At 48.0% G+C, this 22,898-nt stretch overlaps 3 protein-coding genes across 5 annotated transcripts in view; 1 reads left to right on the forward strand and 2 right to left on the reverse strand.

The window, feature by feature from the left end:
* Positions 1-2,569, reverse strand: part of LOC310701723 (uncharacterized protein) — a 31,558-nt gene extending 28,989 nt beyond the window's left edge. The window contains exon 1 of the mRNA XM_083493021.1: positions 2,253-2,569. The gene's annotated coding sequence lies outside the window, so the exon portion shown is untranslated. The remainder of the gene's footprint in view (positions 1-2,252) is intronic.
* The window catches only part of LOC310701389 (uncharacterized protein), a 171,060-nt gene extending 160,231 nt beyond the window's left edge, over positions 1-10,829 (reverse strand). Inside the window, exon 1 of the mRNA XM_083492177.1 lies at positions 10,784-10,829. The gene's annotated coding sequence lies outside the window, so the exon portion shown is untranslated. The remainder of the gene's footprint in view (positions 1-10,783) is intronic.
* The window catches only part of LOC310701436 (uncharacterized protein), an 80,136-nt gene continuing 62,272 nt past the window's right edge, over positions 5,035-22,898 (forward strand). For 2 of the 3 annotated variants that reach the window (XM_083492261.1, XM_083492260.1), the window contains exon 1: positions 8,114-10,638. The gene's annotated coding sequence lies outside the window, so the exon portion shown is untranslated. Of the gene's footprint in view, positions 5,045-8,113; positions 10,639-22,898 lie in introns of those variants that run through there. The other variant, XM_083492262.1, reaches the window with a different exon arrangement.

The following is a 22,898-nucleotide window of genomic DNA, read 5'->3' on the forward strand; positions in this document are numbered from 1 at the left end:
TCATCTCTTTTAATCCCTTGCCGGGAGAGGGGGGGTCCGGTCAGTTTCACACCCATTTCCCGATGGGGGGGGGAAGGCAGGGTCGTGGCGCAGGGGGTCCCTGTTACAACAGCCCTGCAAAGTAGACCGGAGTTGCTACACACTTTTGGGACTTAGAGAGTAACTTAAAGCTAATGGGACCCCTGACCATTAGGTCCAGTCATGGCCGATTCTGGGGTTGCGGTTCTCATCTCACTTTATTTGCCGAGGGAGCCGGCGTACAGCTTCTGGATCATGTGGCCAGCAGGACTAAGCCACTTCTGGCGAACCAGAGCAGCGCACGGAAACGCCGTTTACCTTCCCGCTGGAGTGGTACCTATTTATCTACTTGCACTTGGACGTGCTTTTGAACTGCTAGGTTGGCAGGAGCAGGGACCGAGCAAGGGGAGCTCACCCTGTCACGGGGATTCGAACCTTCTGATCAGCAAGCCCTAGGCTCTGTGGTTTAACCCGCAGTGCCACCCGCGTCCCTGGACAGTAACTTACGGCAACCATAAAGGGCAGTCCAGTGTGTCATTACGGGGGCCTCTTTTAAATAGGGGCTGGTGTTTGAACTTGGGCTTTGCTAATGTTACGGAATTGGCGGGGGGGCACTTGTGTGAGAGCAGGTTTCTTTGGCCGTGTCCCCCTTCCTTGGTTGCCCCTTCTGCTTTCCCATGGCATGTCCAGCCGAATTCGACTATGGCGTGTGGTACATATCTCCGCCTCCAGACGGATGGAGCCAGGCAGCTTTCTGGGTCATGTGCCCAACTTTTCATGAGCCGATATTAAATCCCAAAAGAACTACAGCTGCTTGTTACAAAGGGTGGGGGCCGATTCGGGTAGGTTAATGATATTAACTCTTTCCATGCTCATTTCTGATGCTCAGAAGCAGGTGCACCCTTTCCTAGACCTTCCTGATGACATTCTCAGTCTGACAAACAGCATTTACACAGAAACACGGATCAAACATGAAAAACCCTTTACATAACTCCCTTTCTAAAATTCAAGGAGACCATCTTATAACATATTCCCGCTATAACACACAAGTTCTAATTAAATCCTAATATTTACTATGCCTAAACATCAAGCACCACAGACCTATAATAATAATAATAATAATAATAATAATAATAATAATAATAATAATAATTTATTATTTATACCCTGCCCATCTGGCTGAGTTTCCTCAATCACTCCCCAATCGAGTGTTAAAAACAGTAAAGCATGAAATATTAACAACTTCCCTAAACAGGGCTGCCTTCAGATGTCTTTTAAAAGTAAGATAGCTGCTTAATTCCTTGACATCTGATGGGAGGGCGTTCCACAGGGCAATGGTCTGGTCCCCTGTAACCTCACTTCTCGCAGGGAGGGAACCGCCAGAAGGCCCTTGGAGCTGGACCTCAGTGTCCAGGTTGAATGATGGGGGTGGAGACGCTCCTTCAGGTATACAGGACTGAGGCCATTTAGGGCTTGAAAGGTCAGCACCAACACTTTGAATTGTGCTCAGAAACGTACTCAAATATTCCTCTGCAGGAAAGGAGGCAAATGGAAGCCTTCCCATTGTCTTTGTGCTTACAAATACTGCCTTAAGGAGGGATGAACAGGGTGGGCCTGTGACCTGGATTCAGGAACTAAAGTATTTACCATCACAAAAGAATGCCCAGGTAATGCAGTTAGTGACCATTAACAGGTATCATTGAAGACAGGTTTTCTGCTGTAGACCTCCTCCTGTGATGTATTCCTGCTGTAGACAGTCTCCTTCCGTATGATATTTGGGGGGGTGGTCTTGGGTGGGCAATTGCAAAAGACTATATAAGGCCTTGCACACCTCCCTCCTGGTTGTGGTGAGGGGGGGGGGACACTGTTGCAATAAAGATCAGGCTTACTAGCCGCTTTGCTTCTCCGTATACTCTGGTTGGCCTCTGTTATTTTCTCCTACCTATATGGAACCCACTTAAGGACTATATGGGCTCTTGGATACCCCATAAGGGGAAAGGAGCAGGTTTTTTCTTATAACAAAGGTCGTAAGAATATGTTTGGTTGGCACGCTTATTTATGGCAGGATGAAACTAAAACAAGAGCTCTATGAATCAAGTTATTCAGAAAATCATTTTTACAGTATGGGATAAATATAATAATCTTCTGGAAAGAAAAACACCTCTTTGGCTCCAACCCACAAAAGCAACAGCTTTTTTAAAAATGCAATACAGAAGAAGCAATGGGTAACTTACAGAGATCTTTTGGACTTTTCGGAAGAAGAAATAAAACTGAATAAACAGGATGAGGTGGGAGGTGTGATGGCGGATTGGTTTCAATACCATCAAATCATCTTGTTTGGACAAGATAAAGGGAGAGGTTTTTGGACTGAAAGTTCACAGTTTGAAAGAGATATTATTGCGAGGAAAGAGAAAGTGTTTCCCAAATTTCAGGTAGAAAATTGTCCAATCTGAAGAAGTGTGCATGCACACGAAAGCTCATCCCCAGAACAAGCTCAGCTGGTCTCTTGGGGACCCAGCCAGGCGCCCCACGACCCCAGGGATTTCTGCCAGGGGCAAACCGGGAGAATGGAGGGCCTCAGCCCCACCCGCAGCCCGGCTTGGGCTCCTCCTTCCCCTTCCCGCCAGGGCAGCTGAGCCTCTCTCGGCCCCCCAGGAAGGAGGAAGGGGAGTCTGGCGGTGCTGCTGCTGCTGCCAAGGAGATCTTGCAAGGTGTAGATCCCTGCAGGTGTTGGGTCCCCCCTTCCCACCTGGATCGGGGCCTGGATCGGGGCCCCTGTCGAGGGGCCCCAGGGAGGGCGCTTTTCTGGGGGGGGTATCTTCGTCCTCCCCCTCTATTCCCCCCCCCCTTCTCTCCCTCTTTACCTCTTGGTCCTCCGCCTCCCTGGCTCCGGATTAGTCCGCTTTCCTTGTCTGCAAGAGAAAGGGCGGCGGCGACGGAGGCTCTTCAGCGACGCTCCTCCTCATTTTCCGGTCAGGAAACTTCCGGCGCATTTCGCAGCGACACTTCCGGTTCCTTTTGGGATTCGCTTGCCCCTAGAGCTACATCCACAGAGCAGCCCCTCCCTGTGTTGGGATGGGGAGAGGACGGGACGGCGCTGCCTCGGGGGCTCCATGGGGACCTGGCCCCCCTCCCTCCTCCTCCCCACAGCAGGGGGGCGAGATGGCGGCCAGGGGGGGGGGCATCATATCTGGGGGTGACCTGGGTTTGCGGGGAGAGAAGGAGGTGGTTCTCAATCTGCAAAGAGGGAGGCTGGGAGGGGAGGGGCTGAGTGAGGAGGAGGGAAGGGCTGCCCCTCCCCCTGTGGGTCAGGAGAGTGGGGGAGGGGCTGAGTGAGGAGGAGGGAAGGGCTGCCCCTCCCCCTGTGGGTCAGGAGAGCGGGGGAGGGGCTGAGTGAGGAGGAGGGAAGGGCTGCCCCTCCCCCTGTCGGTCAGGAGAGCGGGGGAGGGGCTGAGTGAGGAGGAGGGAAGGGCTGCCCCTCCCCCTGTGGGTCAGGAGAGTGGGGGAGGGGCTGAGCCGGGGAAGCCAGGGGGGGTCCCTCCCCCCCCCAGCCCAGGGGGGGTCCTCTGTGAAGCCCAGAGATGGACCCAGCCTCGGGGGGGTGGGAAGAGACATGGGGCTGCCTGAGAGAGAAGGGGCGCTTCCTTTCCTCCCCCCCTCCTCCCCCCAGGCTCTCCTGCGCCCAGAGACCCCCTCGCCAGGCAGGGAGAGGGTGGGCTCCCCTTCCGCCATGAGAGGAGTGCAAGGGGGTTGTGAGGGGGGGGAGAGAGAGAGACCCCTTTCTGCCCCCCTCCCAAGAGGGTCCCCATCGTGTCTCTGAGGGGCGAGAGAGGAGGAGCCCCTCCCCCCGCTGCAAGGGGGTTGTGAGGGGGGGGAGAGAGAGACCCCTTTCTGCCCCCCTCCCAAGAGGGTCCCCGTCGTGTCTCTGAGGGGCGAGAGAGTAGGAGCCCCTCCCCCCGCTGCTGCTTCCCCTCAACGACTTTTCCCGCCTTTTCCCAACTTCCCGCCCTTCGGGATCTGAGCCTCGCCTCAGTTTCAGGCGCCGAGGATGTGAGTTCTTATACTTTTTAAAGTTTTTCCAAACTTCCTGCCTATGGGCCTTAGGTTGCGTATGCCTGAGATAGAGGGCTAAATCAGGGCTGGCCAAATGGGACTCAGCTCCGTCCCCTCCTTGCCCCTCCCTGCATCTGCTGCCTGAGGGGGCTGCCTCAGTTTCCCTCACAGTGGAGCAGGCCCTGAGAACAGCCTTCCCGCTGCCTTCCAAAAGACAGTCATACCTGGGGTTACAGACGCTTTGAGTTGTGTTTTCGGGTTGAACACCGCACAGAATCCAGAAGTACCAGAACAGGTTAATTCTGGGTTTTGGCACTCGCGCATGTGCAGAACCACTAAATCACGCTTTGCGCATGCGCAGAAGCACTGAATTGCAACCCGCACATGCACAGACACGGCACTGCGGGTTGTGAATGTGCCTCCCGCACAGATCACGTTCGCAACCTGAGCGTCCACTGCACAGGAAACATGACACAGAAGACCTTGGAGTCTCACCGTGGAAAACAACAACAACAACAATTGGTTATACGTCACTTTGGGCTGCCCTGGGCAGTGGCGTAGGGGGTCCCTGTTACAACAGCCCTGCAAAATAGACCGGAGTTGCTGCGCGCATTTGGGACTTGGAAGAGTAACTTACGGCAACCCTAAAGGGCAGTCGTGTCGAAATTACGGGGGCCTCTTTTAAATAGGGGCTGGTGTTTGAACTTGGGCTTTGCTAATGTTACGGAATTGGCGGGGGGGGGCACTTGTGTGAGAGCAGGTTTCTTTGGCCGTCTCCCCCTTCCTTGCTTGCCCCTTCTGCGTTCCCATGGCAAGTCCAGCCAAATTCGACTATGGCGTGTGGTGCATATCTCCGCCTTCAGACTGAGGGAGCCAGGCAGCTTTCCGGGTCATGTGCCCAACTTTTCATGAGCTGATATTAAATCCCAAAAGAACTACAGCTGCTTGTTACAAAGGGTGGGGGCCGATTCCGGTAGGTTTATGATATTAACTCTTTCCAAGCTCATTTCTGATGCTCAGAAGCAGGTGCACCCTTTCCTAGACCTTCCTGATGACATTCTCAGTCTGACGCACAGTATTTACACAGAAACACGGATCAAACATTTATTTATTTATTTATTTATTTTTATATATATATTTATACCCCGCCCTCCCCAGCCAAGGCCGGGCTCAGAGCGGCTTACAAGCAATAATAAAAACAAGATGAATGATTACAACTTAAAAACAAAAATAAAATACAACATTAAAATAATGGAACATTAAAATATTAAAATGTAGCCTCATCGCAGGAGGAGAAGGAAAAGAAAAAAAGAGAGAGAGAGAGAGAGAGGGAGGGAGGGAGGGAGGGAATCAAATTGGCTCCAAGCCAAAGGCCAGGCGGAATAACTCTGTCTTACAGGCCGTGCGGAAAGAAATCAGATCTTGCAGGGCCCTGGTCTCATGAGGCAGAGCGTTCCACCAGGCCGGAGCCAGAGTTGAAAAGGCCCTGGCTCTGGTTGAAGCCAATCTAACTTCCTTAGGGCCTGGGACCACTAGGGTGTTGCTATTTATGGACCTTGAGGCTCTCCGTGGGGCATACCGGGAGAGGCGGTCCCGTAGGTACGAGGGTCCTAGGCCGTGAAGGGCTATAAAGGTCAAAAGCAGCACCTTAAATCTGACCCTGTACTCCACCGGGAGCCAGTGCAGCTTGAAAAGCACTGGGTGAATATGCTCCCATGGCAGAGACCCCGTGAGGAGCCTCGCTGCAGCATTCTGTACCCGCTGGAGTTTCTGGGACAGCTTCAAGGGCAGCCCCGCCTAGAGCGAATTACAGTAGTCAAGCCTGGAGATGACCGTCGCATGGATCACTGTGGCCAAGTCAGGGCGGGAAAGGTAAGGGACCAACTGCTTGATGCGGCGAAGGTGGAAAAATGTCGCCTTGGCTGTTGCTGTAACCTGCGCCTCCATGGAAAGGGAGGCATCAAGGATTACACCCAAACTCTTAACGGAAGGCAATGGCACTAATTGGGCCCCCGCAAGAGAAGGGAGTTGGTCCCTCATCCCCATGCCATCCCGTCCCAGCCATAGGACCTCTGTCTTTGAAGGATTTAGTTTCAATCGGCTCCCACAAAACCATCTAGCCACAGCTTCCAAGCATCTGGTCAGTGTGTTCAGGGTCGAGTCGGTGTGGCCATCCATCAGCAGATAGAGCTGAGTGTCATCAGCATATTGGTGACAGCCCAGCCCAAAGCTCCGGATAATCTGGGCAAGGGGGCGCATAAAGATGTTAAAAAGCATCGGGGAGAGAATTGCGCCCTGCGGCACTCCACATACCAAGGAGTGGCGCGACGACATTTCCCTCCCTAGTGCCACCCTCTGTCCCCGACCAGAGATAAAAGAGCACAACCAGTTACGGGCTATGCCCTGTATCCCCACGTCTGCGAGGCGGTTGTCCAGAAGATCATGATCGACCATGTCAAAGGCTGCTGACTAATCTAAAAGGATCAGCAGTCCTGACCCGCCTCGATCCAGTTGTCTACGGAGATCATCTGTTAGGGCAACCAGAGCCGTCTCTGTCCCAAAACCAGGACGGAAACCGGACTGAAATGGATCTAATGCCGATGTTTTCTCCAGAAACCTACCAAGCTGTTCAGCAACCGCTCTCTCAATTACCTTACCCAGGTATGGAAGATTTGAAACTGGGCGGTAATTGGATAGGTCTAAGGGATCTAATGAAGTTTTTTTTAAGAGTGGACACACCACTGCTTCCTTCAGTTCCCCTGGGAATGTCCCCGTGTCAAGGGACAAATTGATAATTTCAACCAGGGGGGTCCGCACAACATCTGGACACTCCCTAATCAGCCAAGACGGGCACGGATCGAGGAGGCAGGTGGTGGGCCTACCAACATGAAAAACCCTTTACATAACTCCCTTTCTAAAATACACTGAGACTATCTTATAACATATCCCCGCTATAACACACAAGTTCTAATTAAATCCTAATATTTACTATACCTAAACATTGAGCACCACAGACCTATAAATAATAATAATAATAATAATAATAATAATAATAATAATAATAATAATAATATAATTTATTATTTATACCCTGCCCATCTGGCTGCATTTCCCCAATCACTCTGGGTGGCTCCCAATCAAGTGTTAAAAACAGTAAAGCATTAAATATTAAGAACTTCCCTAAACTGGGCTGCCTTGACATCTGATGGGAGGGCATTCCACAGGGCAAGCGCCACTACCCAGAAGGCCCTCTGTCTGGTCCCCTGTAACCTCACTTCTCGCAGGGAGGGAACCGCCAGAAGGCCCTTGGAGCTGGACCTCAGTGTCCGGGCAGAACGATGGGGGTGGAGATGCTCCTTCAGGTATACAGGACTGAGGCCGTTTAGGGCTTGAAAGGTCAGCACCAACACTTTGAATTGTGCTCAGAAACGTACTCAAATATTCCTCTGCGGTAAAGGAGGCAAATGGAAGCCTTCTCATTGTCTTTGTGCTTACAAATACTGTCTTAAGGAGGGATGAACAGGGTAGGCCTGCGACCTGGATTCAGGAACTAAAGTATTTGCCATCACAAAAGAATGCCCAGGCTGCCCAGGTAATGCAGTCAGTGACCATTAACAGGTATCCTTGAGGACAGGTTTTCTGCTGTAGACCGCCTCCTGTGATGTATTCCTGCTGTAGAGTCTCCTTCTGTATGATATTTGGGGGGGTGGTCTTGGGTGGGCAATTTCAAAAGACTATATAAGGCCTTGCACACCTCCCTCCTGGTTGCGGTGAGGGGGGGGGGACACTGTTGCAAAAAAGATCAGGCTTACTAGCCGCTTTGCTTCTCCATATACTCTGGTTGGCCTCTGTTATTTTCTCCTACCTACCGTATTTTTCGCTCTATAAGCACACCTGATCATAAGGGGCACCTAGTTTCTAGATGGGGAATTCAAGAAAAAAAATATTATTTAAAGGGAGCGCTGAGCAGAGCTCCCTGGTGCCCTGCGGAGGCTTTGCGCCACTAAGGCAGAAGCGAAAACAGCTAGAGGGAGCACTGCGCAGCGCTCTCTCTCGCTGTTCTGGCTTCTGGGGTAGCCTGCGAAGCCTCCGCAGGGCAGCAGCAAGCCTTCATCCCGGACTTCCCCCGCCAGCCCTGACAGTATTCCCCACCTCCCGCAAAAGCCCACAGGAGCTGCACACCCTTTAAGGAGCGCACGGCTCCTGCGGGCTTTTTTACGAGGTGGGAGAAGGGACTGATGCAGCCAGTCAGTCCCTTCTCCCTCCTCAGGGAAAAGCCCCCAAGAGCGGCGTGCTTTTTAAAGGGCGCGCGGCTTCTGCGGGAGGTGGGGTAATTCTGTAAGATTATTTGGGGAAGTTTTTCTAATGAGAAGATATTGTCACAGATGCTCGTTTTTGCCATTCTCAAAAGTGTGAATTTCTGTATCTGCAGAGATAACATGCCTTTTCTTCACAGGAAAAATGTTATAAAATAAATATACAGAGTTGAGGGAAAACCTTAATCCCATTGTTCCTTTGCAGATTTATATACACAGAATCAACCCCTTAAATTCTAAGTTCCAAGAGGTTCAATGAACAGATGGTTTGCAGTGGAAGAGATCTGCACAAGTAGCTAAGTGTGAAGCAGTAAAAATGAAAGTGCAACCTTGTGAGCAGAATACTCCACACATCTTGGGGTCTTTGTGTAATAATTGTGCAAGTCAGACTTGAGGCAAGCGCTGAAGGCTCTTCAGGGCTGGCAACCTCTTTCCAATCCCACTGGGTTCCAACAACCGCACCAACCTCACTAACACTTAACTGTACAGAATAGGCACCTGAATGCAGAAGCCAATCCCAAGGGGTGGCTGGTAGTGGAGGTGGTGAAATGCGTAAGTTCTGAGTTTTTCATGTGCGCTAATGGTTGTTGTTTTTGATATAAAATAATATTTTTACCAACATGCTATAATATTATTGTTTTAGTTAAATAAATTGTTTAAGTTGTTATTAAGGAAATGATTATTTTTCTCCTTCCAATAAATTACAGCAGAACTGTTGTCCAAATATAGACAGTAAACTTATTAAACCTCAGAATGATTTCATAATAATCTGTCTATGTATTTCTAATAGTGTAACCAAATCAGAATTTTTTGATTTAAATAGAATCATACTGACCAGTGATTTATCGTAAATTGTGATTGAAATCAATTTGATTTATATCAAATCCACCCTGATTGCAATCTACCACAATGTCTGAAATAAGGCTGGAAGTATACAGAGGCGAACAGGACAATGTCCTGCCAGCTGCTACTACTTAGGGGTCTGAAACGGATAAATGAAAATATCATCAATCATCACACACTCAGTTTCATCAGCAGGCAAGCCAAGATGCATCCTAGCAGGACTTTTGGGTTTGCGCTAGGCTACCAAATGGTGGAATTCAGGACAATCCAAAGTATGGAGATGAGTCCTAGTGAATACAGATGATCTGGGACAGCCAACACCCTCAGCAGGGAGGCTGGGTGATGGGGGGCTCAGGGGTGCTGGAAGGGGAGGGGTCTCTGTCGAGGCTCCTCCCCCTTCCTTTAACCCTTCCCTGGACTCGCTCTCTCCGTTTCCCCAGCCAAAAGGGACCCAGCCAGGCGCCCCACGACCCCAGGGATTCCTGGGGAGAAACTGCTAAAATCAGCAAAGGTACACTGGGTCAGAAATATAGGTCATGATTGGAGCTGGGCGATATATTGGTATATTGCCCAAGACTGGCTTGAAGTTTACATCGTGATAACTGTTTCCTAATACTGAGCTGGCAATATATTACGAATCACACTGTCTGCAAGGGCTAGACAACACCTGCTAAACGCTGTAATGTTAGTAGCAGCTAAACCTCACAATATCACCTGCTAAGTATTGCAGGGCTATTAGCAGATAAAGATCGTAATGTTATCATTACCAAAACTCACAATATCACTTGTGGTTTATCACCAGCTAAACCTCACAATATCACCTGCTAAACGTTGCCATGTTATCAGCAGCTAAACATTTAAATCAGCCACAAGGTCTGAAATAAGGGTGGAACTGTGCAGAGGAGAGCAGCACAATGTCCTTGCAATTGCTACTACTTAGGGGTCTAAAATGGATAAATAAGAATATTATCAATCATCATCTCAGCGGGACTTTTGGGTTTGGGCTTGGCTAGCAAATGGTGGTATTCAGGACAATCCAAAGTATGGCTAGGAGTCCTACTGAATACAGATAACCTGGTAGTGTCATCAGGGAAGGGGGGGAGAAGGGGGGGTCAGGGGTGCTGGAGGGGGAGGGGTCTCTGTCGAGGCTCCTCCCCTTCCATTAAGCCTTCCATGGACTCCCTCTCTCCGTTTCCCCAGCCAGGCGCCCCACGACCCCAGGGAGAATGGGGGGCCTCAGCCCCACCCCCAGCCCTGCTTGGGGTCCTCGTTCCCCTTCTCGCCAAGGCCTCCAGGGGGGGCAGGGCAGCTGAGCATCTCTCGGCCCCCCAGGAAAGAGAAAGGGGAGTCTGGCGGTGCTGCTGCTGCCCAGGAGATCTTGCAAGGTGTAGATCCCTGCAGGTTTTGGGTCCCCCCCCTTCCCCCCTGGGTCGCCTGGATCGGGGCCCCTGCCGACGGGCCCCAGGGAGGGCGCTTTCCTTGGGGGGGTCTCTTTGTCCTCCCCCTCTCATTCCCCCCACCTCTATTCCCCCCCCCCTTCTCTCCCTCTTTACCTCTTGGTCCTCCGCCTTCCTGGCTCTAGATTAGTCCGCTTTCTTTGTCTGCAATAGAAAGGGCTGGGGGGGGTTCTCCACTGACGCCCCGGCTCCTCCCCTTTCCTGGAAACTTCCGGCGCATTTCGCAGCGACACTTCCGGTTCCTTTTGGGATGCGCTTGCCCCTAGAGCTACGTCCATAGAGCAGCCCCTCCCTGTGTTGGGATGGGAAGAGGACGGGACGGCGCTGCCTCGGGGGCTCCATGGGGGCCTGGCCCCCCTCCTTCCTCCTCCCCACAGCAGGGGGCGAGATGGCTGCGGGGGGGCATCATATCTGGGGGTGACCTGGGTTTGCGGGGAGAGAAGGAGGTGGTTTTCAATCTGCAAACAGGGAGGTTGGGAGGGGAGAGGCTGAGTGAGGAGGAGGGAAGGGCTGCCCCTCCCCCTGTGGGTCAGGAGAGTGGGGGAGGGGCTGAGCCAGGGAAGCCAAGGGGGGTCCCTCCCCCCCAGCCCAGGGGGGGTCCTTTGTGAAGCCCAGAGATGGACCCAGCCTCGGGGGGTGGGAAGAGACATGGGGCTGCCTGAGAGAGAAGGGGCGCTTCCTTTCCTCCCCCCCTCCTCCCCCCAGGCTCTCCTGCGCCCAGAGACCCCCTTGGCCCGGCAGGGAGAGGGTGGGCTCCCCTTCCGCCATGAGAGGAGTGCAATGGGGTTGTGAGAGAGAGAGAGAGACCCCTTTCTGCTCCCCTCACAAGAGGGTCCCCGTCGTGTCTCTGAGGGGCGAGAGAGGAGGAGCCCCTCCCCCCGCTGCAAGGGGGTTGTGAGGGGGGGGAGAGAGAGAGACCCCTTTCTGCCCCCCTCCCAAGAGGGTCCCCGTCGTGTCTCTGAGGGGCGAGAGAGGAGGAGCCCCTCCCCCCGCTGCAATGGGGTTGTGAGGGGGGGGAGAGAGAGACCCCTTTCTGCCCCCCTCCCAAGAGGGTCCCCGTCGTGTCTCTGAGGGGCGAGAGAGTAGGAGCCCCTCCCCCCGCTGCTCCTTCCCCTCAACGACTTTTCCCGCCTTTTCCCAACTTCCCGCCCTTCGAAATCTGAGCCTCGCCTCAGTTTCAGGCGCCGAGGAGGCAGATTCCCCGGGCTCCCTGCTTTATTAGTGGACTTCTTCTCATTCGCCCTGATTTCTGCTCATATATCTGGCTTTTGGAGCTTCTCTCTGCTTCTTTAGAAAGAAGGCTGTATAAAACCCCCCTCACCACTGCCTGCATCCCATCTGATTTCTTCCCATTTGCTGTGTATAATTCTTCCTCCAGGACTGTTCTTCCTTCCTGCCAGTGTCACTTCCCAACTAATAATTCTTCCCTCACTGTCCTTAAATAGCTGCTTGGGGTCTAGTTTGGGGCCTGCATAAAGAACCTCCTCTCTTTTTTCCTTTTAGCTGTATAAATTCACGGCCAAAAGCCTTATTGATACGCAATTTTCCATCCGATGCCTGCTTACTCGTGTAGCAGGAACCCCCCCACCCCAATCATTCTGTTTTACAAACTTCACACACACACTCACACACTACATACGCCACATTTCTGTTATAAATTCATAGAAAATCAACCATACATTGGATTTGCACTGTTCCATTTTTGTGTTACTCCATATGACAAGAACTAACAAAGGGGGGGGGGTTGGCCCTGGTCAGCCAAAATCCCTTCACTGTCTCAGCACATCTGCAGGAGCCCTGCCCAGATGATCCCAGACAGAAGACAATCAAGATCACAAAGAACTTGCATATGGGAGTGGATTCAGCATGGACTGAAACAAAGGACAATGATCAGATCTTCCCTCAGGGGGCAGGAAACTGCAAACTCCCCTTTGTCTCCTGGAAGTGACTCATGGGGAGGGGGGAAAGGAGGAACCAGCCAGGTGACAAGATACTCAGGTTACCACCAACTCCTCCCTCAACCCCTCCTTTCTGTAATATATGCATGATGTTTCTGGGGGTGGGCTTGACCTAGAGGAGGGGAATTTCAAAAGTTTTTATAAGACCTGGCACACTATTTTTCTGGGTCTTTTCCTCTCACCTGCAAGTGAGGGGAACACCCTGTCGCGACAGTCTTTCTTCAATAAAGACCAGGCCTACAGGCTGCTGATTTGCTTCAATTTGCTCTGGTTGGTGCTTTATTTTTGTCCAAGGGAGCCCTCAGATTTTTCCGGTAACAGTTGGCGACCACGAAGGTACACTTGGTTCTCCTGCAAAGGTGAGGAGGGAGATAGAGGGGATCGGGCGCCACTGGGCAACCTTAGCCCAGGGATCCTTCTTCCTCTCCCTGCCTTCTCTTTGCGGGCGGTAATCAATCGTCACCAAAAGCTCAACCAGGGGAAGCAAAAGCAAGGTCAAGCCGGCTAAGGGGAAAGGATCCCGGGATCCGCAGGGGACATCTTCGAACGTGAGTATGGTTTGAAGTAAAACACATTGGGAGGGGGGTTGGAGAAGCAGTGTCCCCACGACAGCCAGACTTTCCTTCTTTCATTTCTGACGTAGCCCCTCGGAGTTGGCCGGGTACGTTTAAATTCTGTCCTTTTCTACTCCGATTCTCCCCTTTCGGAAAGTGGCCAGGGAGATCGCGGAACTTTACTGTCTGGCGTTACCCCTCGGAGTCGTCTAGGAACGTCAAAACCTTTCTCTGTCTCTCCCCTCAATTTCTTACGCGGAACGTGTCCGGGGAAATTGTGGTACTTTTACTGTTTTCCGGCGTTACCCCTTGGAGTCGTCCGGGTACGTCTTAATCTATCTGTCCTTTTCTCCCCCGTTTCCCGTCTTGGAATTGAGTCCGGGGAAGCGTGGCCCTTTATTGTTTTTTTTTTCTCTGACGTCCCTCTCTCGGAGTCGTCCAGAGGCGTCCATCCAAGCATTTTCTCTCTCTCTCTCTTTTCTCGTCTAATTATGCAAATGAAGCCGCCCCTCCTGCCCGGCGACCTTTGTTAGGGATGACCCGGGTACGTGAGAACGCAAGGTCGTTTGTTTCCTTTCCAAACTCTCATTTTCTGGGACCCCGATCTGGCACTGCATTGCGCAGGCGTTCAGTAGGGGACTCCAAACTTAGTCTCAAAGGCTAGGCAGGAGGCTGCCATGGATGGTAGAGGGGGAAATTGGGGCCCCACACTAGGATTAGTCTTGTGAACAGCGCTGAGGTAAAGGAATTCCGGGCAGAGGGACCCGTGGTTTGAGTTTCCGGGCAGAGGGACCCGTGGTTTGAGTTTCCGGGCAGAGGGACCCGTTGTTTGTTTCAGGTTCAGGTTTGAGATTTCCAGAAATTAATTTGTGGTTTATAAATAAGTAGGAATTGTGTTAGTCAAGGGTACTTTGAGTACTGAAAGGATCTTTTATCTGTCCCCCCTTTCTTTCCCATTGTCCCTCCTCCCTTGTGTGTGTGTTTCCACTCTTTCTGTCTTTAGCGTACTTCGTTAATGAAAAAAAGCCCAATAATAACATATGAGAGAATGGGAGCTCGCTAAACCCCCTAGCTGGACTCCTCCTGGCAACAAAGCTTCCATGAAGCCTTTTTGCCCCAGAGAGGATTCTAATATGCCCCTCCAGCATCTCCAGTTGAGAAAAAAAAAATAAAAAAATTAAGGGGCAATATGGTCTTTCAAGTACAAAGTATGAGACCGTTGTAACTTTTAGTGGGTGGCTAAGCTCACCACCTGGAACCCAGGGCACAACAGCCACCTCAGGGATCCTTCAACAAAATCAGGGTGTGAACCCTTAGGGAGAGCTGAACACATCAAATTTGTGTTGTTAAACTATAACCTAAAACTAGAACATGAAACCGTAAACTTAATGGTGCTCAGAAGGCAGTAGATATAATAACAGCCCAGCCTGAGAGCCCACGCATTAGAGATCTTAGTTTCTCTTATAAAAAAAAGTAAAAAAAAGTAATAATAAATGAATAAGAGATGTACTCAAAGATTTAGAAATATTTCAAGGGTTTGTATTTACATTGGCCTCGGCATCCACAGACTGTTCTTAAATGCACATAGTTTAAAATTGCAAGCTTGCTTCAAAAATTTAAAATCTAAGGAAGCCATGTTGGGCCTTATCAATCTTAAACAAGACAAAATGGAGAATGAAGTGTGCAAATGTTTGTTATTTGAGAAAAGCTCTAAAATAGAGTTTTCCTCCCAAGTGGTAAAATCCTGTATACATGCTACCTGTGTTCTGAAAGGAGGATTACCCCACCTCCTTCCTCTAGTTTAAGTGAGGAGGGTGATTTTAAGTCTAGTGGTAAATGATGTTTTGTTGTAACTTTTGAGTTTGTGAGTCTACATCCGTGTTCCAGTCTTTTGTTCCAGTATTTTGAAATGTGCTGTGAAAAAACAGTAATGTTTCTGCTGCAAAAGCCTAGTTGAGCCAACTGCTCTCTCAAGCTAAAATGCAGTGTATGTATTTCATTAAGCACATGCCTATGAAAGGATGATGTTCTTTCTAAGAAAATTGTTATTAAATGTAGAGTCTTCCATGGCCAGCAAAATTCTATGAGTCCAGTCCAAATATCAGTCTCTATAAGACTTCCTGGCCTCTTTTCTCAGAAAATGCCCCCCCCCCTTGTTTCATTCTATCTGTTTCAGTTTTTTTCTCCCTTCTTACTTCTGTGCCAGGTAAATTTACTCCCGAGTAAGCTTCCTTTAAAGGAAACTGCAAAGAGGGGGGGAGCAATCTTTCCCAAGGTACCATGCATCTCACTTTCCTATTCACTTTTGTGTTCCCTTTAAATCAAATCTATGGCTGTTTTAATTATTTGTGAGTGGTTATATCAATTGAATTAACTTTGCTTTATGAGAGATCCTCTCCCTATCTTAGGAAAAATGTTTACTTCAATCTTCCTTTAAAGATAATTTCTCTAAGAACTTGCATTCTTTAGTCTAAGGAAGCAAACTCACTCAAACTACCTCAAGATCTGCTAAAAGGGTTCTGTGTAAAGTTGGGTACTTTTATTTTCCTCTTCCTTAGTACATGATAGGAGCATAGATGTTTCCTTTCCCAGTTGTAAATCTGTACTTAAATGTATATGTCTCTTTGATAGTACAAATCCTGCTGTGAAATCTTGCTGTGAACTCTATATTTGGAGGGTTGGACTAGATGACCCCAGGGTCTCTTTCAATTCTCCCAATTTGTGGCTGTGTGGAAGGAACATGTGTCTGCAAGCATTGGAGGGTAATTCTTAAATTCTGGTGTGCTGATGGAGTTGAAATTCAGCCTAGCTTTGCTCTTTAGTTTTAAAAGGTGAGAGGTGAAGCTGTGATGTTTTGAAGCACAACTGGTAATATCAAGCATTTGAGTGATTACAGTGTTTATCATTAGGAAAAAAAAATCAGACTTCAAAATCAATTCAAAGTTTAAACATATACAAATACATATGGGGGCCTTGACCAATCCTGTAAATAAAGGGCAGGAAAATTTTTTTTTGTCTGCAAATGGTAAGGCTGAAATGACTGAGAATAATATATATATATATATATATATATATATATTGCTTTCGTAGATTTTCACGGGTACAGGAATGCAGGTTTTGGTGTCTTCGGGTGTCTTCCCGTGTAAGAGTTGGGGTGTCTAGGCGACGTTTCGACGAGGTCTCACTCGTCATCTTCAGGCTGGTGCTTTCGGCTTCTTGTTACTGGAACAGAGCAGGATCTCAGTGTTTGAGTTCCTATAAATACTGTTGAGGGGGTGTGGTGTATAGCCTCCGACGTTCTGGGCAGAGAGGAAGTTCCCAGGTTAATGTGACTTTTCTTCTTTTGTTCCTTAATTACTTGAGGGATATCTTGAGTGATTTCTTGAGTGATATTCTGAGTACCTCTTAGGAGGGTCATTAAGTGTGGATTAGTTGCTAAAGCTTTCGTGTCTTGACCTCTTGAGCTTGTGAAGAGTTTTTCTGAGAAGATGGCTGTACTGCACTTAGTTGTGCTCTGGCTTGGCTTCGTGTATAGGGGCGAGCTGTGGTTTTGTGCCCTGTGCCAGCCAGATCTGTGTAGGGATTGCAGGGGGGTGCAGCATCCGGAGGTGCCACTATGGTTTGGCTACTGGATGGTGTCTGTAATTTATCTGTGGAGAGGGTCTGGGTTTGGGTCTGGTGTGGTTGATTGGTGATGGCGTTCTGTGTGCCTCTGGTTCTGGTGTCGGTTTTTGTGGGGAGGGCTAATTTCCAGATGTCTGGCAGGCGGGACGTGTCGTCACACTTGTTCATGTTGTGAGGGTGTTTCTCTATCTCGATGGCTTCCATGATTATTCTCTTGTGGTGATGTTCCATGTTAAAGAGCAATTTGGAATCTGCAAAATTAATTTCGTGTCCTGTTTCTTTCATGTGTTGGAAAAGAGAGGAAGTTTTTTCTTCTTTTTTGACGGCATTCTTGTGTTCTGCGATACGTGCATTTATTCGTCTGTTTGTTTGTCCAATGTACGTGGCTGGGCAGACTTTGCAGGGTATTTCATAGACCCCTTGGTTTTCCAACTGGATTTTATCTTTGGGGTTTCTGAGGATATTGGCTATTTTTTGGTTGGTGCAAAAGGCTGTTTTGATATTGTGTTTATGGAGGATTTTGCTAATTTTATCTGTAGTGCCCTTGATATAAGGAAGGAGGGCCATGCCATTGTTTTCTTCTGTGTCTTGGTTTTTGGGGGGTGTTTCTTTTTGGATTAGCTTCGTAACCCTGTTTTGCTGGTATCCATTGGCGATTAACACATTTGAGAGATTCTGTAACTCAGTTGTCAAGTGGTCTTTGTCAGCCAGGCGTTTGGTTCTGGAGATGAGAGTCTTGGCTACGGAGTTTATTTGTGCAGGGTGGTGGTGTGATTGTGCATGTAAGTAGCGGTTGGTGTGTGTTTTTTTCCGGTAGATAGTGTGTCCTAGGGAGCCATCAGGTTTTTTGTAGATTAGGACGTCAAGGAAGGGAAGTTGGTTGTTGGCTTCTATTTCCATAGTGAATTGTATTTTGGGGTGTAGGCTGTTGAGATGTGTGAGGAAGCTATCTAGTTTTTCTTTCCCGTGTGGCCAAATTACAAAGGTGTCGTCAACATATCTGCCCAGCCACGTACATTGGACAAACAAACAGACGAATAAATGCACGTATCGCAGAACACAAGAATGCCGTCAAAAAAGAAGAAAAAACTTCCTCTCTTTTCCAACACATGAAAGAAACAGGACACGAAATTAATTTTGCAGATTCCAAATTGCTCTTTAACATGGAACATCACCACAAGAGAATAATCATGGAAGCCATCGAGATAGAGAAACACCCTCACAACATGAACAAGTGTGACGACACGTCCCGCCTGCCAGACATCTGGAAATTAGCCCTCCCCACAAAAACCGACACCAGAACCAGAGGCACACAGAACGCCATCACCAATCAACCACACCAGACCCAAACCCAGACCCTCTCCACAGATAAATTACAGACACCATCCAGTAGCCAAACCATAGTGGCACCTCCGGATGCTGCACCCCCCTGCAATCCCTACACAGATCTGGCTGGCACAGGGCACAAAACCACAGCTCGCCCCTATACACGAAGCCAAGCCAGAGCACAACTAAGTGCAGTACAGCCATCTTCTCAGAAAAACTCTTCACAAATTCAAGAGGTCAAGACACGAAGGCTTTAGCAACTAATCCACACCTAATGACCCACCTAAGTGGTACTCAGAATATCACTCAAGTAATCACTCAAGATATCCCTCAAGTAATTAAGGAACAAAAGAAGAAAAGAACACTAGCCTGGGAACTTCCCCTCTGCCCAGAACTTTTGAGGCAATACACCACACCCCTCTACAGTATTTATAGGAACTCAAACACTGAGATCCCGCTCTGTTCCAGTAACAAGAAGCCGAAAGCACCAGCCTGAAGATGACGAGTGAGACCTCGTCGAAACGTCGCCTAGACACCCCAACTTTTACACGGGAAGACACCCGAGGACACCAAAACCTGCATATATATATATATATATATATCCTATGAATTCTGACTCTCTGGCCATTTTCCCCATATATAAGGGTGTGGCATTGTTCCGCGAATAGCCAGAGGGATATTAGCCCTTTCCTGTACATAAAGGAAGCAGTCCTTTGCTTGGGCTGCAATTGCTAGCTTTGGTGAATACTTGAATTGCTGAGTTTCTCCTTTTTGTTTTAAAATCTAACCCTATTTTTAAAATCTACTCCTTACCCTTTCCTTCCCTTATTCAAATTCTAATTTAGCCAAAAGATGCAACATTTTCAATAGTATAAAAGGTTTGCTGAGACATGAACTCTGCACATACACAGAGGCTAGATCAGTCAAAAAAAAGAGAGGAAAGGGGGGAACTGTAGGGTGGAGAGAGGAGGTTTTGAGAGCTTGCCTGCAGGGAGAAACTTATCCAAATTTCCTTATGAAAAAAAAAAACTTGGAACCATTGAGGGAAATCACCCTTAATGTGTCTTTGCTCCAGGGGCTACGTAAGACAAAAGGGTTAAAAACAAACAAAAAACAACCAAACAAACAAAAAACTAGCCCATCAAAAGTCAAGAGCTTTCCAGGTTCCAAATCTTAACATGCCAAATTCTTTTCACAGGTAAATATCAAAGCATTCCCCCCCTCAATGGGAATTTTAGGAACAGCATTTCCTGACAGGCTTCTCACATTAAATAGTTTTCCCTTTTAACAGGATATGTGAACCCCGATAACAAAGTGTTTGTCCCTTCCCCCCCCCCCCAGCAACTTTTCTTTCTGTTCTGTGAAACAAGTCTGAATCCCTGCTATATTAGTGACTTCCATCTCTTTGTGGCTTTGACACTTTTTAAGTTACAAATAATCTGTTTTCATTTATTTAATCCGTTTTTCCATGATGTCTATGAAGTTAATCGTAGCACAACCAAACATTGTTTGTGAAATGGTACTTGTTTACCTTTGCCTGAGCATCTCTTATTAATTCTGTCATTTTGGCTAGTTCATGGTACTTGCACAACTTTAAATTGCCATTCATTTTTTCTTGGTATTAAGTCATTTCCCAGTATTTTGCTATTAACATTCTAGCCAATGTTGTCACATCAAGAAACACTCTTTTACTTTCATTGTTACTTCAGATTTCTTAAAATTGTGTGTCTTAGCATTTATTTATTTTTCGTTCCTCATAAGTCATTGTGTGTGTGTGTTTCATTATTATTTTAACCTTGTATTTTTTTCAGTTCTCTTTCTCTCCAAAGTGAAGGAAAGCAAACGAACTTAGCAGATAATAACAGTAATTATATGGAAATGTGATAATAATATTAAAATGAGTAAAATGCTTAACATGCTAAGATTTTATTATTTGCAGCTGATAACTCAAGGAGATTTTCTTGGGGAGGGGGCTTTTGCCCCTTCTTTTTCTAACTCTTGTCTTTTAAGTCTCCAAAACCCTGCCCCTTACAGGATATCACTTCTACAGATGTGTTACTACAGATCCAATGAAAAGCTTCGCCACCACAAGACTATTACCTGCAGCAGCAACAACAGACACCAAAGTTTTCAAAGTGGCCACAGCTATCTCTTTTAAAGGATATAGACTGCCGGGGAAGTGGGGCTGACAAAGGGGGGGAGGAGTTGAATTGCAAGGACATTTTCTCACCTTTGAACCTCAAGACTGTGCTCCAGCATTGAGAAGATACATGTGTAAAATATCACAATTGTCTCAAGATATGCAACTGATAATTAGTTTGTTTTGTATCATGTGTTATTACGTAAGGATGTTGAAATGTGTCTGACAGTGTGTTATTACCACAAAGGGGGGGGGGCTATTTGTGTGTGTAATTGTTTTTATGTTTAACGTCTTATTCCTTACACCCCAGTGGAAGATTCTCATACATTTTATGCGTTCTAATAGGGGGGGCTAATTGTGTAGCCCAATGTTTAGATTGTCCCACCTGGCACTATGCCAACCTTCCCTACCCATTTTAAAATGTGCTAAAACTCACTTTACCAAGGAGAAGCTTCAGGAAGGTGTATATGCTTTGGTTTAGCAGGAATAATCCCTTATAGAGATAAATTGACTTATTTGGACAAGTGCCCTTTAAGAATGGTTTTGTTTTAACAGGTTGGTTTGAAAAGTTGAGAACCATGGGGCAAGATAAATTCAAATTGGACTCAGTTTGAATTGGGCAAGTGTATCCAGGCTGCAATTAGCTTTTTGGTCCTTTAAGTGCTAGTGAGCAACTTCCCATGAGTGCAAGACCACAGCCTATAATAAAAAATCCCATAGACTGGCCAAGGCGAAGACACTTCTCTCATGACGTGCCCAAACCTGTGCCAGCTGTGGTGAGTGCCATGCAACATGGTTAATATGAAAGCCCTAAGTGGATTCACCAGGGATTGCCACTACTGTGACACCAGGCCGGTGTGAGACCACAGAAGAGCTACCTTGACACCTGAGAACACAAAAATGGCGGGGGACAAAGCAAACTGCATTTTTCAGTCATTAGTGGACCTTCCTGCTAAATGTAAAGCATACGCCACTATTGAGAAAATATCTCTTCCAAGGTACTAGAATGCCACAAGTAACTGAGCAACAAAATATTAATTTTACATGATATCCTATGTCTAACTATGTGCACTGTTACACCATTATATTTCTATGCAAATATCCTTAAGAAGCATGACATCCAAGTCCCTTTCACGTTCACATGGACACACGCATCTGGGACGGAGAATAGCAGGTTAATATTTACCACCTTAAATTGTGCGGAGAAAAGGATTGCAAAGTAGCCACCTTTGCAATCTTATCTCCGAAGGGGGGAACTGTAGCAGGAACCCCCCCACCCCAATCATTCTGTTTGTACAAACTTCACACACACACACACACTACATACGCCACATTTCTGTTATAAATTCATAGAAAATCAACCATACATTGGATTTGCACTGTTCCATTTTTGTGTTACTCCATATGACAAGAACTAACAAAGGGGGGGGGTTGGCCCTGGTCAGCCAAAATCCCTTCACTGTCTCAGCACATCTGCAGGAGCCCTGCCCAGATGATCCCAGACAGAAGACAATCAAGATCACAAAGAACTTTCATATGGGAGTGGATTCAGCATGGACTGAAACAAAGGACAATGATCAGATCTTCCCTCAGGGGGCAGGAAACTGCAAACTCCCCTTTGTCTCCTGGAAGTGACTCATGGGAGGGGGAAAGGAGGAACCAGCCAGGTGACAAGACACTCAGGTTACCACCAACTCCTCCCTCAACCCCTCCTTTCTGTAATATATGCATGATGTTTCTGGGGGTGGGCTTGACCTAGAGGAGGGGAATTTCAAAAGTTTTTATAAGACCTGGCACACTATTTTTCTGGGTCTTTTCCTCTCACCTGCAAGTGAGGGGAACACCCTGTCGCGACAGTCTTTCTTCAATAAAGACCAGGCCTACAGGCTGCTGATTTGCTTCAATTTGCTCTGGTTGGTGCTTTATTTTTGTCCAAGGGAGCCCTCAGATTTTTCCGGTAACATTCGGAAGTAAGTCCTACTCTGCTCCCATGTGCGGAGCCAGCAGTTCAGGCAGTTCTGCTAGCAGGAGGCCAAAGGACCCAGAGTGGTTTGCAACCAGGTGGTTTCCAAATGCTGCCCTCTTTGATACGTTTCCATTTATTCTTCTGCGTGGGGACTGGCCAGATTGAACGCCCCCCCCCTCCATTCAAAAGAAAGACTTGCAAAAGATTTCAAAGGCAGAATTTCCAAAAAATGACACTTTGTTCTGAATTTAAGACAAGTCAGTCGAAAAATCATGGGCTTTTTTGGCGTTTATTTGGGGCCTTGTCTAAAAAAGAAAAAGTTCTACAATTTTGGAGTTGTCCTGGTTTTTACTTTTTGAAATATGGCAACCCTAATTATTCTGGGCTCTGCTTGAACTGTCCTGTGAAAGGAAGGGGGGGTGCGTTTCTGCAGGCTGATGTCCATCCATCCAGCTGCCCATGTCCCAGCACCTCCCCCTAACAGTGAAGGGTCCCAGTCTGGAAATCCTCCCTTCCTGCTGGAGATGAGGCAGTGAGGGATTCCAGACAGACAGAGGCGCCCTTGCTCGGGAATTCCCTTGCCAGCAGGGAGACTTCAAAAGCCCCCCCCCCCATGCCTCCCCCTTCCCTCATTAAGTATGGA

This window comes from Podarcis liolepis (assembly GCF_965112155.1).
Source record: "Podarcis liolepis genome assembly, chromosome: 2".
NCBI lineage: Eukaryota > Metazoa > Chordata > Lepidosauria > Squamata > Lacertidae > Podarcis > Podarcis liolepis.